Source organism: Gossypium arboreum, chromosome 3, assembly GCF_025698485.1.
Source record: "Gossypium arboreum isolate Shixiya-1 chromosome 3, ASM2569848v2, whole genome shotgun sequence".
In the NCBI taxonomy this organism is placed as follows: domain Eukaryota; kingdom Viridiplantae; phylum Streptophyta; class Magnoliopsida; order Malvales; family Malvaceae; genus Gossypium; species Gossypium arboreum.
The window spans coordinates 66,914,530-66,922,850 of NC_069072.1; the positions used below are offsets into that span (position 1 = coordinate 66,914,530).

General features: G+C 26.6%; 1 long non-coding RNA gene across 1 annotated transcript; it reads right to left on the minus strand.

The window, feature by feature from the left end:
• Positions 1–4,267: 4,267 nt before the first annotated feature.
• LOC128290083 (uncharacterized) lies at positions 4,268–4,688 on the minus strand. The gene is made up of 2 exons (XR_008279726.1): positions 4,650–4,688; positions 4,268–4,541 (listed from the first exon to the last, which is right to left on the minus strand). It is a non-coding gene; the product is annotated as an uncharacterized LOC128290083 (long non-coding RNA).
• Positions 4,689–8,321: the final 3,633 nt, after the last annotated feature.

Genomic DNA, 8,321 nt, shown 5'->3' on the forward strand with positions numbered 1-8,321 from the left:
GCGTTAAGTATGCAACTTTTGCATTATGTAGCGTCATTCACAATAGTAGAATTCATAGCCGAAGATATGGATAAACGATATCCTCTCATTGGCATTATATGGTAGATGAAAAGTAAACATGGTCACGAATTGTTAATCTTTTTGATGAATGACTTGATTACTACTTGATAGTAATTGACTTTTCATGAAAGAAGATGTAATGGTTACCATGAGATAAAATAGACTGCACCGAGAGTAGATGAACCATCTAAGGTGGCTTAAGAGAAAGCTATTGATGCTACAAAAGACCAGAAGGACCAGGAAAGAACAAGCCTTAAAAAATCCTTTAAGCCAATAGTGGTTATTGCCCTAGTTCTAAATAAAATTGAACATGCTCTCAGTGATCCTCTTGCTTCTGATTCTTTTACATCATGTTTAGAGTCTCTAGTGGAGGTTATCGTACAAGGTAACCCTAATTCCTCCACTATTTGATTGAATGATACATTTCTTTCTCCCCAACTAGGTATTGATGATAATCTCTCCCAAGCAACCTACTAAAAGTTTGAGGGATGTAGACCCTTGAAAGCTTTCTGAGAAAGAAAAAAAGCAATATGAAGAAGCATTGTTGCAAACCTATGATAAGGTTTACATTACCATTGCAAGTGCTAAATGATATGATGCCTTGACCAAGAACAATATTATTATGGAGCAAAACATCCATGAGAAAAGTTTTGGTAATCCTACTATCAACACTATCTTGGGGAAGAATGAGCTTCTCATATCTGATCAATTAGTTTAGCTTTATTGTGTTGGAGTTCTATGCCAACTTGTTGCAAACTGTAAATAACCCCACCAGCAAGTTACATCACCAGGTTTATGTATGAGTAAGTTGGTATAGTTTAACCTTACACACATAAGACACTTGCTTCACCATCCTTGCACTAAGGATGTGAAGTTTGGGGAATCTAAAAACATAATTGTTGTACAAATTACAAATGGTGTTCACCTTAACTATCCTGTTGGTGTTGAACTACACTCATCTACCTTGGAACCAACATATGTTACCTTTTATGCCATAACTATGAGGATTGCTTCTCAATAGCTATAGACACAATGTGACAAAGAATATGGCTACCTTGTTAAGGAAGGTGGGAATTGGGGTCCAGTTCGATATTGGAGACTTGATCTTTGGTGAAATATGTCAACATGCTGAAAAGGTTTACAGTAAGCCCAGTCTCCTTTATCTATCTCTCATATTTCAAATATTGTTTTTGCAAAGTGATAAAATTATCAAGGCTACTAAAAAGCATGAGAAGATGCCTCTAGAGTTAAAGTTCTCCCACAAATGGCTACTCACTTAGACCCTGGGAGTGTGCAAGAGGAAGAAATGCCTACTTAAGAGACAATAATGCCTGAAACTATTGGCACAAATGCAGGCACAATTCTTGGTTCCTCAAGCACATAAGTTGTTGTTGATCAGGGGCTATTCAAGTTGCTTTCTAATGAGGTTGCTACCAATGAGAGGCAAATTAAGGACCTCAAAGCTCAAAATAGCAAGCCATTGGACATGAAGCTGGATATTTTGGTTAGACAACTTCGATGACCCCTTTGCAATCCTTAAATAAAAAGAGGTAGTAATGGTGGTGTGATGATTTTTTATGCAACCATAACCACATCATCTTTTGTGCAAAAATTACCACAAACTTCGAGTTCCAATTCTCGATTAATTTGGTATGACTTTTTCTCTAATGCTCACTCAGTCTAGCAAGCTTGTACTCTTGCCCTTATATGTTTTAAATCATGTTATTGTCTTTACTGTATTCATACATACAACAATAGATAGCTCTCTTTTGTGATAATAAATATGAGAGTGTTTGATTAAGGGAGAGATACTTAAGAGGAGACTACGTAATTATGATGATTTTATTTTCCCTGTATATCTTTTGTTCAAAAATTGTTAATGGGGAGATTGTTGTCGCATTTAAAGGTAAGGTTAATTTTGTGGTTGCTTCTGTGGCTCAAACAATGGTCACATCTTTAGGCACTGTTTCATTATCTTACTTGCCTATTTCAAGAGTCAACAGATTTCAGAACAAAAGCTTTGGGGTATTTATTTTATGATATTGGACGAGTAAAGCCAAAAGCATAAAGAATAATTGAGTTGAATTAAAGACTTGAAGATTGGTTTCTTGCAGATTAAGATTAGTTACTTGTAGAACAAGTAAAGTCACTTTCTATCTTTGAAGGCATTGGATTAAATCAAAACTCTTAAGGAAGTATTATCTTATGCTAATTTTTAGCATTTTATATAGAGAAGTGATTAGATTGTAATTCTTATGTAAACAAAATTTATGTACTATAAAAACTTAGCTTTTGCCTAGGTTAAAGGGTAACCGTGACTTTGAAAGTTTTATAGAGCACAAATTTGTTCAAGTTAGGAACATGTGTGTGCATTATTTTTTAACCAATCAAGAGAGTCTCTTAAGTTGCAAAGCTAAGTTTTCAAAGGGGATGCTTAGTGGGAGTGTGATCTAGTCTTTGTACAATGGTGAAGTCACTAAATTGGTGAGTGTTAGACTAGTGCTAGGACTTAAATAATTGGTTGTACTGTGAAAAAGATAATTAACCATTACTCTGGGCAAGGTCTCGCAGACGTAAACAATCTTAATGTTCTTTTTATTGTTTTTGCACTTTTTGTTTCGTGGTCAAAACTGTGGCCACAATTCCAAACACCATTTTAACCACAGTTTCGGTTTGCCAAACAAATAACCCTTCATTTCTATAAATGTAATTAACTCTAATTATATTTATATATAAAAATTTAATTTGATTAATGTTGTTAATATGGGTCATTGTTTACAAATATATTTTAAGGTTAATAATGGACTATAAAGTAGTTTTAATATTATAACATTAAAAGTTAATTCAATTTAAAATAAATAGATTATTTATATAAAAATAGCTTAATGTCATGCATTAAGGGATAAATAGTTATCAACCTACTTATCTTATTTAATATGTTTTTGTTTTAAAATTTTGTATTAAGTAAAATTTTATAACATTAACAAATCAATTAAAATTATATATATATATTTGCGGTAATATAATTTTCCAAGTTTTCTTATATGAATATATTTTAAAAGTTAGGGTAAATTACTTATTTAGTCACCCAAGTTTACTTACGTTTCTATTTTGGTATTTTGGTCACCTATTTAAAAAAATTGTTATTTTAGTCACTCATGTTAGATAAGTTGTTAATTTTAGTTACTTCCATTAGATGAGTAGTCAATTTTAGTCACTTTACCTTTAAAATAGATTTGATAATCAAATGGAATATTGGTGTGGCCTGGTATGATAAAAGAATTAGCCCTCAATAATTACCTATTTTAAAAATTTAATCCTAATTTTGAAAAAACAACAAATTTAACCCTTAATATTTACACAATATATCAATTTAGTCACGGTTCTAAAAATTAAGAAAGTATAAATTAAAATTAAAAATACATAAAAATTCAAACATTATTAAAATTTATAAAAATAGATAAGATACTCAAAAAATTTTAAAATATATATTTAAAATTGTTAAAATTTATGGTTAACTACTTATTTAGTCACCTGAGTTTACCTATGTTCCTATTTTGGTCACCCATTTACAAATTTGTTATTCCAGTCACTCCTATTAAATAAGTTGTCAATTTTAGCCACTTCCGTTACGTAAGTTGACAATTTAGCCACTCTACCGTTAAAATAAGTTCTGATCACCTAATAGAATGTTGATATGGCATGGTATAATAACAAAATTAGCCTTCAATGTTGACCCATTTTATTAGTTTAATCTCGATTTTGAAAAAATAAATAAATTTAACTTTTAACATTTACAGATTATACCAATTTGGTCATGATTCTAAAATTAAGAAAATTTAAATCAAAATTTAAAATATTAAAATTCATAAAGTTCAAAATTATTAAAATTTATAAATATATATTTAAAATTTGTTAAAATTTAATATATTTTACACTTCTTTCTCCCAAAGTCCACATTTTTCCTTCTCATCTTTCTCAATCAACACCAGTTTTTCTTCCTCGTTCTCTTAAATATTTTCGATGCTTATCATTTTGAGCTTATATATGTTTGACTTTATATAAGTTTGACTTTAATTGATCATTGTAAAAATGGATTTATTTTTCATTTAAGTTTTCATTGCCAATTTAGATTATTTATTTGAATCAAAATAATAAGGAGGATTATTGAATTTTTAGAATTTGAAAGGCAATTAATAAGATAATGTTGCTAAAGAGGAAATCGAATTCCATTGCAAATCACTTAAAACAAATGCACTCCAAGTGTTTGTTAAAATGTAAGACAAAGATTTGATTTTCCCAATCCAATTAACATAATAACACTACTTTCTTTACCCTGCATTCTAAAATCATCTGATTCCCCACCATCTTTCCACTGTAATTTATTGTTTTTACTTCCCAACTTTTTCCTCTGATGGTTCCCTCCAGCCGTTGCTTGTGCCGCCTTCTTCATCAATTTCTCTAGCAATACTTTTGCATCTCTGCTCATCGGACACAATTTGCAAAACCACAAGTAAAAAATGAAGAAGCAAAATCCACACAATAAAAAAAATTAAAAGGAAAAAGAGAGAGATAGAAAAAGAGGTTACCTTTCATGGCATTGCTTAGGGGTTATCGCCTTTTTTCTTTTTAATTTTTGCGTATTATATATATTTATAAATTTTAATAATTTTTAAATTTAAATTTAAAATTTTAATTTCTAAAATTATGATCAAATTGGTATAATGTGTAAATATTAAGAGTTAAATTTCTTATTTATTTTTAAAATCAAGGGTAAATTAATAAAATGAGCAAATATTGATGGCTAATTTTATTATTATACCAGTCACGTCAAGATTCCATTTGGAGATCAAATTCATTTTAACCATAGAGTGAATAAAATTAATAACTTATTTAATAAGAGTGACTAAAATTGACAGCTTATCTAACAAGAATGACTAAAATAACAAATTTTCAAAATGAATGACCAAAATAAAAATACAAATAAACTTGAATGACTAAATAAGAAGTTTACCCAATAAATTATACTACAAACTTTTCAGCTTAGTCAACCAAAGAAGTGCTCCACATTTGAAACTTTCCATATTAATGTCTATGATAAAAGGAAAGGGTAAAAATTAAAGGAGTTTTACATATTTTCATAATTATTTGTAGAATTAATATCTTAACATTTCAACCATTAATTTATTAATATAATTATATTTTTCATACTTATAAATTTTTGAATCGATCCAATATTTCAATCATATTAATTTAAATTATTCTTTATATTAATATATATTCAATAATTGGATTTTCTTATATAATTAAATAATTTAAAATTTTATATTAAATTTAATATGCATGATCTATATAAATATTTAAAATATTAATCATATAAATAATGATGAAAATATGTAAAATTATTTTAGTTTTTACACTAAATGGATCACTCTCATGTTAAAAAGAAAAATGAACAACAATTTTTCTTTCATTCGAATAACGAGTTGCTAGATCTAGAAACTGTGCTTTCAAAATATGGAGAAAAAAGAAAAATAAAATGTGGTTTCACAAATTAAGCATTTTTATGCTACTGTCTATTTCTGGGCTCCATGCCCTCACCCATATTTAATTTTCTTTTCATTAAGAAGGGCAAAATTTATAAACAATTAAACACCAATTTCCTTTATTTTATAAAATTTTCTATTTCTTTTCTGTTTAAATAGAATATTTTAAAATTTGAGAGTTTTAAGTTTTATTAGACACTTTTAAAATAATTTTTTAATAAATTAAGTTTAAAAAGAACGATAAAATATGTTATGAAAATTTAAAGAAAAAGATAATATATATTTTTAACAATCTTAATATAAGTTCGAATATATCTTTTTTTTTTACACAATACCTAGAGTTATATATAGCCGCTCATCACTCATAAATAGGTGGATAATGCGCTCAACGCACCTATATTGATAATAATATTCATACTAATTGAATTAAAACTTAATTAAGAGAAATAATAGAAAAAATACTTTTAAAATATAATAATTTAAGTGGTATGAGATGGCAAATGAGGTTCATATTATTTTGTTGAAATAATTGATGGAAAATAAAAAGAAAGTAATAAAGTTGAGAGCGACCATCCTTTAATAACCAACCTACCAATTTATTTTGCAACCTACCAAAATATAAATAAAATTAAAATTTATGTTATAATTTTTATAAAAATATAATTAAAATAATTGTCCTTATATTACACTAATATAAAATTTAAATTTAATTCAAAATATAAATAAATAAAAATTAGAGCACGATATTGATAAATATTTAATCATTCTCTATCTTATTTTTATTTTATTTTATAATATTTTACAATAAAATATATTAATTAACTAGTTTTCTATCCTGTACAATGCATGAATTGTCCATATGTTTTATAAAATAGTTATTATTTAAATAATAACTTATTAAATAAAATTATTGATGAAATAATATTTAAAAGATATAAACAAATAAAAACATATACTTAACTTTTGGAAGATAATGTATTTGTAATATTATGAATATAATCTATGTTTTAATTACAAGGAAGGAAATTTGAAAGATAAAACTATTATAATAAATTTTAAAATAATTCTTAATTTTAAAAGTGAAGTTTAAATAATTTTTATTTTATAATATTAAAAATCATATATATCTAATACTTTTAATTTTAGAAATAAAGTTTTTTAAAATAATAACCGGTCATGTAACATCCCAAATTAGGGGTTAGAATTTTAATATTCTAAAAATTAAGGATTAGTTTTAAATAAGAAAAAAATAAAGATTATTGTTATAAAATAAAAGACAAAGCTTCTCCAAAATATCTATTTATAGGCATAAGAAGTATGAATGAAGTAAGATTTACTTTTAATGACTATTAAAATTTAAAGTATATCAAAACTTATCTTGATCTTGATGGATATCCACTTAATAAGATATTTATAACACTTCTCCTTGGATGTTCATTAGTAGATAATGGGCCTCATTAAACCTTACTAAGATAAAAACCTTGAGAAAAAAATTCCTAGTTTCTTATATTTTCTCATATTCTATGTATTTAATCTTGAATATTAGTGTTTCAAATGACTATTTGAATGTATTTGCTAATCATTTATATCACCATTCTTTTGAAAGTCATGAGTAAGGGGAAATTTTGGGAAAATATATTTTGATCTATTCAGGAGTTTCAACAATAATCATAACAAATTTTAATCATGATCCCTCTACAAAAATACAAATAGTAGATCATTTTATAATCTTCTTTCAATTACTATTGACTAAGTCAAATTTACCAAATATGTTCAATTATTTCAAATTTATATAAATGAACAATTTTTTGATAATTTCAATATGCTTCCGGCATTCTAAATCCTTCAAGGATTTTAATATAAACCTCACTGGCTTTATACTTTTAAATATTTGGACTACTGGTCCAAAAACTCCACAAATTTAATTGTACTTGAGTTGCGTCTTTCAATTTTTACCAATTTATTCCATATCTATATTTCTCAATAGATTTATTCAAGATTCTCCTTTCATTTCAACAATAACATTGCCTGTAAAATGTAACAACCCATTTTTAGTGATGTCAGAAATAGTAGTTTCAGAACCATAATTCCGACAAGTGAGTTATTATTTTAATATTTATTTAATTTCTACGGGATTATATTAAGGTCGTGTTAAAATTTTGTTAAAAAATTTTGATGTTTAAATGGTTAATTAGGTGAAAATGACTAAATTATAAAAGGTAAAAAAGTTAAGTTCTATTAGTTAAAGGGGTCAAATGGCTATGGAATTTTAAGTTAATGGACTTGAATGGTAAATATACCATTTAATGAGTTAGTGGATAGTTATGGATAAGGTTTTAATGATTTTAAAAGGTTAAAATGGTAATTTATAAATTAAACTTAAAACAAAGGAAATTAAAGCATGTATCATCTTTTATTTTTCATCCTTAACCAATTTTAAGGGGAGAAGAACTCCATTTTTGAGTTTTTGATTCGACCAAGCTTATTCTAGTGCATGGTATGCGTTTTCAACCCGTTTTTAATGATTTTTATGTTTTTGAGTTTGATTTAGTTTAATCTAGCTAGCCTGGGGGTTAATTTACAAAACTGTTAAAGGTTAAGGGACTGGCCATGGATATTTTTGAATTTTTTTTATGTTAGTTAATAGATTATGAATCCTTATTGTAAAATAAATATGTTTTGTTAAGTAATTTTTGGTGAAATTACATTTAGGGA